This window comes from Bidens hawaiensis, unplaced genomic scaffold (assembly GCF_021521415.1).
Source record: "Bidens hawaiensis isolate Kalapana, Puna unplaced genomic scaffold, B.hawaiensis_p1.1 tig00038657_1, whole genome shotgun sequence".
NCBI classification, from domain to species: Eukaryota; Viridiplantae; Streptophyta; class Magnoliopsida; order Asterales; family Asteraceae; genus Bidens; species Bidens hawaiensis.
The window spans coordinates 47,597-57,686 of NW_027496799.1; positions in this window are offsets into that span (position 1 = coordinate 47,597).

Here is a 10,090-nt window from a genome sequence, read left to right on the forward strand (position 1 = left end):
GACGTCCACCTTCCCCTCTAACCAGCTCACGGCCGGCTGCTTCTCTTTTTGAAGCTGGTCCAAGTGTAACCTGCCAACCTTTTAACCCGTCTCCTTACACCTATGGGAGACCAAGCCCAACGGCTTTCCCCTTGTTTACTTCATAACCCCTTGGGCACGAGACCACTCTCAACTAAATATGGCAGTCACCAGATTCAAGTGTTCCTCCTACAGCCACTACATGGGAGTAGGCCATGTCGGTCCTGCCCTTGGCTCGAAGTACTGCGATGAGCACTCCCATGGAAACGAATCAAACAGCAGCAACTCCTGAAAGCCTTCAATGCTTTAACCTCATGCCTCAGATGATGGTTCAAATGATGGCACATTTTCCTTGGACCCAGCTCATCAACCAAGCGCTGGGTACTCACCAAGGAACAACGAGCCATAATCCTGCTATAAGGCTAGATGAAGATTTGGCAAAACCTTACAAGCCCGGTAACCTATCTTGTTTCTCTCAACAAATCGCCGATTACGACTTTCAAACAAAAATCAAGATGCCACCCTATATAAAAACATATGATGGGACTGAAGATCCCGAAGACCACCTCCAGGTCTTCATTGGGCGGCCAGAATCGAGAAATGGTCCCATGCTGAGTGCTGTTTGATGTTCATGCAAACACTAGTCGGATCAGCCAGGATATGGTTCAATGATCTTCCTACTCAAAGCGTTCGAAGCTTCGACGATCTGAGCAAGGGCTTCTTGACCAATTTTTCACAACAAAGAAGGTACGTCAAGGATGCCACTGTCATTTTCCAGATAAAGCAAAAAGATGATGAGAGCCTTCGAGACTTCATCGAAAGGTACAAAAAAGAAGGGTTACAAAATGTGGGGGCTGACGAAAAAATAAGTGTGGCAGGCTTCATGAACGCCATCACCTCCAAGCACCTCACAAGGGACTTTAACAAGTGTCTGCCTAAAATCCTTGAAGAAGCTCTTGAACGAGCTGAGGCTCATATTCGAGGCGAAGAGGCCGTTGATTTCAAAGAGCAACGAAAAAGAGCTCCTAGTTGTAGAGGCAACAACCCCAACCGAAAGAGAGGGAACTACAATCCCTATGATAAATATCCAAGGAGCTCAGATCAACGAAGGCCTGAAGGTCGGAACCCTCCAAGCAGGGAAAAGACTGTGAACTTCACAGCCTTAACTAAAACCCCTCAGGAGATCCTTGCCACCGTAGAAGTGAAACACAATTTCCGACCTCCTCGACCCTTGCCCAAGAGCAAGAAGAACGAAAGCTCCACCCAGTTCTGTGAGTTCCACGAAGAAAAAGGTCACCACACAAACGATTGCTTTCAACTCAAGAAAAGAATTGAGGAAGCCGTCAAGTCTGGAGAATTGGCCCATTTGGTGAAAGGGGTCAAAGACAAGATGGCCGAAAGAAAAGGCAAAGAAGTGAATATGGTGAATATAGATCAAGGTATTCCCAACAAACGGCAACACTTGGAGGCTTGGGAGCTTCAATGCATCTGCTTCCCACCGCCTCAGTGTGACTTACTCTCCAACCCTCTAACGGTGGAAGCAAAGGTGGGAACACTCAGAACAAACAAAGCCTACATTGATACAGGGGTGGCCACAGAGATCATGTATGAAAGATTCTTCAACCGGATGAGCAAGGAAGAACGTTCAAGGCTTCAACCCTCCGAGTCATCTATAAAAGGTATCGCCGACGTACCCTTGAAGCCTTTAGGCCAACTAACCCTTGATGTCTGTTTCAGTGAAGGAAAGATGAAGAAAATCAAACCACTCACTTTTGTGGTTATCATCACATCTTCCAGCTATGATGTAATCATAGGAAGGCCAGGGCAATGTGTGTTCAACATGGCTGTCTCAGTTGGTCAAGGTACTGTGAAGTTTCCCACCGACATGGGAATTGCAACCCTTCAACCCACCCAAGAGGTGTACATGGTTGAAGGGGAAAGTTTAAAGAATGAAGACAAAGAGCAAGGCTTAATCATAAACCCCAAGTACCCTGAACAAAAGGTACGGGTAAACACAAGCCTCTCCAAAAAAACCCTCTCACACCTTGAAAAGCTGTTGATACACTATAATGATGTCTTTGCTTGGTGCCCGGAAGACATGACAGGCATCCCTCGAAGCATTGCAGAACATGAGCTGAAAATACCTCCCGATATTAAGCCTGTTGTCCAAAAGAAACGGAGCCTAGCTCCTGAAAGAAGCTTTGCAGCATGTCAAGAGGTGGAAAAGCTTGTACAAGCCGGGATCCTACGTGAGGTCAAGTATCAATCTTGGGTGGCTAATCCAGTCATGGTTCGAAAGCCTAACAAGTCTTGGAGGATGTGCATCGATTTCAAAGACTTAAACAAAGCATGCCCAAAGGACTGCTATCCCTTACCCGAGATGGACCTCAAGGTTGACTCTTTAACCGACCATCCCTTTAAGTGTTTTCTCGACGCTTACAAGGGTTACCATCAAATTCTCATGAAAGTGGAAGATGAAGAAAAAACTGAATTCCACACGGACAAGGGTATTTTTTGTTATCAAAAGATGCCTTTTGTCCTACGAAATGCCGGTGCAACCTACCAACGTTTGATCGACAAAGCATTTGCTAGCCAAATTAGCAGAAACCGGGAAGCTTATGTTGATGACCTGGTAATCAAAAGCAAAACCGAGCATCAAATGCTTGAAGACATACAAGAAACCTTCCAAAACTTAAGAAAGATCAACATGAAGCTTAACCCTGGAAAATGCTCATTCGGGTTCGAGGAAGGCAAGTTTTTGGGGCACATTGTGGGGAAACAAAGCATAAAAGCTAATCCCAACAAAGTCAGGGCTGTTCTTGAAACCAAATCCCCACAAAGCAAAAAAGAAGTGGAAAGTAAGGCTTGCAGCCTTGAAGCGTTTTACCTCCAAACTTGCTGAGAAATCCTACCCTTTTTCAAAACACTAAAGGGTTGCACCAATAAGAAAGATTTCAGGTGGACGGAAGAAGCAGAAGAAGCCTTCAACCAAATGAAGCAACACTTAGCTTCACTTCCAACTATTGCAGCTCCTGAAACGGGAGAGTTGATCTCTCTCTATCTCTCAGTCGCTGAAGAAGCATTAAGCGCGGTTCTAACCATCGAACGAGACAAAGTTCAGGTACCCATTTATTTCTTTAGTAAAACACAAAAACTGGCAGAGGTCAAATAACCTCCTTTGGAAAAACTTGCCCTGGCCTTAATTCAAACGGCCAGAAGGCTTCGAAGGTACCTTCAAGCACACCCTATACAAGTGGTCACTGACCAACCCATCAAAAATGTGCTTGAAAAATCAGAAAATTCAGGCCGATTGGCTAAATGGGCTGTGGAACTAGGTAAACATAACATCACCTATGTCCCAAGAAAAGCTATCAAAGCCCAAGTCTTGGCGGACTTCATTGTGGAAATTACAAAGCAAGTCATTCGTGAAATACATACAACTGCCACTAAACCTTCTGACCCTGAATCCTGGAAGCTTTTTACTGATGGAGCTTCCAGCATCGAAGGGTCAGGAGCTGGGCTCGTTTTAATCAACCCCGAAGGGTTAGAATTTACATATGCTCTTCGACTTGAATTTCAGACCACCAAAAACGAAGCTGAATACGAAGCATTGATCGCTGGTCTGAAGATTGCCAAAGAGATGAAAATCCAAAAGCTACAAGTCTTCACAGACTCGTTACTTGTTTCAAGTCAAGTCAATGACAGCTATGTAGCCAAAGAGCCCAACATGAAGAAATACCGTGAAAAGGCAAAAGGGTTGATGACCACGTTTCAAGAGTGCACCATCAAATAAGTCCCCAGATCACAAAACAAAAGAGCCGATGCCCTAAGCAAACTAGCATCCCTCACATTTGCACAACTCACCAAGAAAGTATTGGTGGAAGTGTTGAAAACTCCTTCAATTCAAGAATTGGAGGTTCAAGACGTAATCACCGAAGAAGGTCCCAATTGGATGACTCCCATAGAAAAGTTCCTCAAAAATGTTGAGTTACCTTTGGACCAGACAGAGGCTGAAAGGGTTTGAATCAAATCCAGACAGTATGTTTTGCAAGGAGAAATCCTTTATAAAAGGGCCTACCTTGCACCACTACTGAGATGTGTGGGCCCCGAACAAAGTCAATATCTGATCAAAGAGGTTCACGAAGGGATACGTGGAGCTCATTTTGGGCCAAGAACGGTGGTTGCAAAATTGATGAACCTTGGATACTTCTGGCCCACAATGCACCGAGATGCAACAGAACAACTCAAGAAATGTGAAGCTTGTCAAATTCATGCACTGGTTCCCAAAAGCCCTAAACACGATCTAGTCCCCATCTCCTCGGCTTGGCCCTTTCACAAGTGGGGAATGGATATTGTTGGTCCATTCCCACCAGCCAAGGGTGGGGTAAAATTTTTGTTAGTAGCCGTGGACTACTTCACCAAGTGGCCTTAAGTCAAAAGTCATTGACTTTGTGTGGGAAAGCATCATTTGTCGCTATGGGTTACCAGGAGTGTTGGTCACGGATAATGGGAAACAATTTGCTGAGAAGCCTTTCAGCACATGGTGCAAAGAATTCAGAATCATCAAGTGTTCAGCTCAGTCGCATACCCACAATCCAACGGCCAAGTTGAAAGAACAAACAGAACCATCGTTGAAGGAATCAAAGCAAGGCTGGGAAGGCATAACAACAATTGGCTTGAAGAACTCCCAAATGTTTTATGGGCAATAAGAACAACCGAAAAAACAAGCCACAAAAGAACGCCTTACAGCCTAGTGTTCAGATCGGAAGCTGTAATCCCAGCCGAAGTCGGAGTTGTGACTCAAAGAACACTCAACATGGACCTCGAGTCAAAGGGCCAAAAAGGCCAAACACAACCACAAGGCAGAAACTTTAAGAGTTTCATGCCAAACCTACATTATTTTTGCATTTACATAATATTGTTTAGCGGTGCTAAGAAAGCTACGAATCAAGTGTTTAAACATCAGAAACAGGCTTTGAAGTACTATCCTTACCACCTTTAGCCTTCTTGGACTTCTTGACTTGCGGGCCAACATCAGCAACAGCCGAGCCTTCGAGGCTTGCCACATGAGATCCGTCGCTGCCCCCAGATAAAGTCTCTTCACTATCACCAGAACGGGAGCGTTTCTTCAACAAGGACTCGAGCACCTCTTTAGCAACTTTCTCATCAAGGCCGGCTGGTTTCAAACCCTGCAACACAGAAAGAGGCTTACCAAAGCATGATGAAACTTCACCCACATAAGGGTAAGTGAGCCTTTCCATCGCACGAACTGAATCCATAAAGAGCTGGTAAGCTTCACGGTTGTACAGGGGTGACTTCTCCACATGTTGGCCAGACTCGTGATAACTACAACCAGCAACGAAGCCCAAATGCTTACCATGGGCCATCAGCTTCGCATACACATCGCCAAGTACCGAGTTGAATTCGCTAGAATGAAGCAAATAAGTCACAACCTGTTGACACCCGTGCTCAATCAGCCACTTGTTGTCAACAGAGGTCTGGGTGACTGAAGCCTTCAAGCCTTCCTTCTCCATCTCAAAGGCTTTCCTCTGCACCTCAAAGGCTTCCCGGTCAGCATCCAACTTGGCCCTGTAAGCCTCCATGGCTTTCTTCAGACCTGCCATCTCAATCTCATGACCACGAGACAACTCGTCAATCCTCTTCACATACACCTTTTCCTTCTCTGAAAATCTTTCAACCTCCTTCTCCATGGCCGCCATAGAGGCCTTCATCTTTTCCTTCGTCTTCATAAATTCCTCGTACTCCTCCATCCCTTTTCGAAATTGTCACACCCTCAAAATTCACTAACGGAGTTTTACCGTCAGAGAGTGTGAACTAACAGGATCGGAATCATTAGTTATAATCAAACACCAAAAATAAAGTTTTCAAACAACCAAGACATCAAGCCTTAAGGAAAAATGCAGAAGCGTAAATCGTAAACCAAAACAGTGCGCCACACAGGACGACTTAAAAACACAAGTTGTCAAGACAGAAATTAAAAGCAGTTTTTAAAAACAATGATATTTAGCGAATGCATGTCCTAAACCGCGCGCCCGCCTCGGCTACCTGAGAATAACATACTAAAAGTGTCAACACAGGGTTGGTGAGTTCACAAGTTTATATAAATAAAGCGTTTGCGTTTGCGTTTACGTTTTGCGTTTGCGTTTGCGTTTGCGTTTGCGTTACCAGATAGTGTTAAGTCAATTTATATATCAATAGGTAGCTAACCTATCAACAAGTATTACTAAGTGTTCGACACCGAAGCTGATTGTTTATCAATTGCCTTGCCACAATGTCAACCACGACCATGGTAATGTGTTAGCCAAGATTACACCCACTCGACCTACAGTCGAGTTTAGAGTTGGGTGGGGTTTGTCAAACCCAGTTAGAGATGGCCAAAAAAACCGGTTGGGGAACCGGTTTACCGATTTAAACCGGAAACCGGTTTTTACGAAAACCGGTTTTTTAAAAACCGGTTTGACCGGTTTAGAAACCGCCGGTTCGTCTTTCGGTTACAAGTTCTAGATCCAAAACCGGTTAACGAACCAGTTAATGGAAAAACCGGTTTTTTTTATTAACCGGTTATGGAAAAACCGGTTAACCGGTTTATAAAAAAACCGGTTTATAACGGCTATATGCCCGTTTTTTTTGTTTTTGGACCGTTTTTTTTTTTTTTTACCATTTTACCCCCACAAACATCTATATATAGTTTAGGTTGGGTATTGGTTAGATCACACTCGATTATACAACTCCAAACGCTCTAAACGTTTATTTCATACGCGATTATTTTGTTATCTCACGCTCAATTATACCACATTACCACTCCATACGCTCTTATTTCGTAGTCGTTTATTTCATACTCGAGTATACCACTCTTATTTCGTAGTCGATTATCATGGCCTCCCAAAGTGCTGCTTCATCCGTCAACATGGGTGCCTCGAACACGGGAGAAACGGTCGTTCGGGTCATCCCCACGAAACGAAACCATGATGTTTGGCAACATTTCGACCTATGCGAAATGTCTAACGGTAGCCAAAAAGCTCGATGCAAACATTGTTTGAAGTTTTATGGCAAAGATGCAAACTCCACTTTAAAAGCGCATGTACAAAGGCCCTTTTGCAAGGCCTTGAAGGACGAATCGGGAAGTAGTTCGCAGCCGGAGATGACGAATCAAGGAGCGGTGTTTACGTACGACGTTGAAGCGGTACGTCAACAGTTTTCAAACTTTGTGATTCAACAAACACTTCCTTTCAACCACTTCGACAACCCTCAATTCACGGAGATGATGCAAAACTATGTTCAACCACGCTACCAACACGTAAGTCGTTCGACCCTTAGAAGAGATTGTCTTAAAGCATGGAAAAACGCTAAATCCGAACTAATTTCATACTTTTCAAACTTACAAACTGGTGTAAACTTAACAACGGATGTGTGGTCGGTACCTCATGGTTCGCCCGACTCATACATTTGTGTGACGGCTCATTGGGTTGACCCCGAGTCGTGGCAAATGATGAAACGAACCGTTGCGTTTCAATTGTTTGATTACCCGCACACGGGTAGAAATATTTTTCAAATCTTGGATAAAGTCATTCGACAATACAAGATTGAACATAAAATCTTTTCAATTTCGTTTGATAACGCGTCCAACAATACGGCCGCGGTTGGCCATTTAAAATTAAAGTATAAACCTATTTGTGATTGAGCGTTTTTTCATAGCCGATGCATTGCACATATTATCAACTTGGCCGTGCAAGATGGGTTAAACGTGATCGAAACACAAAGAAACAATTTTAAAAGAATGTTACGAGATGTTTTTAGCAACAATAAAACATTTTCATGAAGCGGGCTTGTATGAAGACGAGGTCAATGAAGGACACACTCAACCAATGACCGATGAAGAAGCCGCGTACGACGATTACCTAAGAAATAGCTCGGGATCGGGTAGCGAAGAAAATTAGTTAAAGAAACAGCAAACATGGAGGCAAATCATGAGTAAGAAACAGCAAGTTGTTCATGTAATCGTGTCTAAGCATTCTTTTTCCTAATATGTGCTCTTATTTACTTGTTGATTTGGATTTTTCTAATTTAGTTAAAGAAACAGCAAACATGGAGGCAAATTTAAAAAAAAAAAAATAATGGTCTTCATTAAGTACAAAATATAAAAAACAAATATTCGTATTTGAAACCGCGAAATTTAAAAAAAAAAAAAAAAAAAACCGGTTAATAAAAAAAACCGGTTTATTAACCGGTTCTAACCGGTTTCTAAACCGGTCCTAACCGGTTAGACCGGTTAGGGTTTTGACAGCAAAAAACCGGTTATTAACCGGTCCGGTTATTAACCGAACCGGTTTTTTTCCGGGCCAAAAAAACCGGTCCGGTTAATAACCGAACCGGTTTTTTTAAAAAAACCGGTTTGTGCACCTCTAAACCCAGTAGTACTACTCAACAGTGACTCGCTATTATCCAAATATTAACCGGTTCGATGTTATGAAGGACTTTAGTTGGTTTGTTTGCCACTTAGCCTTACAAGTGATATATAAAAACTAAACAAAATCTACAGCGTTGGAGTATGTTATCTCCCCCAAATAAAAGCGTTTAAAAAGAGTAAAAAAGGAACGTGAAACTCACTGTTTGCGAAGATAACCAAAAAGATCCGAGAAAAAGGTGTGCGTCACAGAAAATCCTCACTAGTGTTCTAAAAACAAAAACGAGATTTTCTAAGTATTTAAACTACGAGTGAGTCCCTAGACTCGACACATACAACTTATGCATGAGATGCGTTTCGTGTTTCGTTTGTGAAATAAGTGCGACTTGACAAACACGTTGGTGATACGTTACATGTGTGAACAACTACTTACGTGTCAAGTATTAATATTGTACATTACTAGCAATTATCCCCCCAAAAGGGCAATTTGGTCAAAACATAGCAAACATCGATCGGTTATGCACTTTTCATGACAATTTAAATAATACAGCAGCTAAATTATCCATGCAGATTTTCACTCGAAAAGATTACTCTTCTTAATAAATTCTAACAAGTCAAATAAATCACCAAAAATCATCACAGAAGCACACGTGAGTTAGGTTTCTATACATATTTTTATTATATTTTTATCATATATGGTTTTATCACAAAGATCAAAACATCACAGCAAACACACAGCAATCATTATCATGCGCAACAGAATGTTATTTGTTATTCCTATTAAATGAAAAATCCAATTAATGCAAGACCAATTGGGTTAGGTTCCTAACTCAATGTATTTTCTTTCAGAAGTGGAACCAACCCATTTGTTCTTGTAGTTTATGAGATATCTTAGTTGCAAAACCGCCTAACAGCAGGTCTCCCAAATCAGCCTTGCACAACAGTTTTGTAAAATAATAAAAACAGACTTTTATACGTCCAAAAATTACAAACTCGGACTTTTCAGAAACTAGACTCGAATTAGTATACTTTAGAATCAACAATCACATCAAAACATAAGATTAACATCGAGTTACAGTCATCCAAACACGAATTCAATAATCTGTCCAGCATCAGTTTTCAACAAAACTCAATAAACAATTAACCTATGAACAATTAACCATGCAAGCAACCCTCTAGACTCATAATCTATCAACAATAAATAGTTTTAACATCTAGGGTTTATGTTTATTATGCTTAATCATGCAATTAACTCAATGGAATAAACTAGAGAGGATGTAATTTACCTAGCTACCACTTTAATTCTTCAAACAAGCTTGCAAGGAGATTGTATGTGTGTGTGTGTGTTCACGGCTGCCAAGAGGAGAGGGGGGGAAGGGGACGATCGTATGCAGGGATTAGGGGGTTAGGGTTTGTGTAATAATATGTTTATATTATTAATTATGTTACACTTAGCCCCCTGAACTTCTAGTTAATCAATTTCTAGCATAAACTAGGCTTTTGCTTCTTGAATTTAGTGTTATATATGTATATATATAAATATCAAGTAACACATAGATTAACACATAACTATCAATTACTTATCGTTTGTTCACCAACGGTTTGAGTCGACTCGTGTGTGTTTCGGTGAAATTCCGAAAGACTACT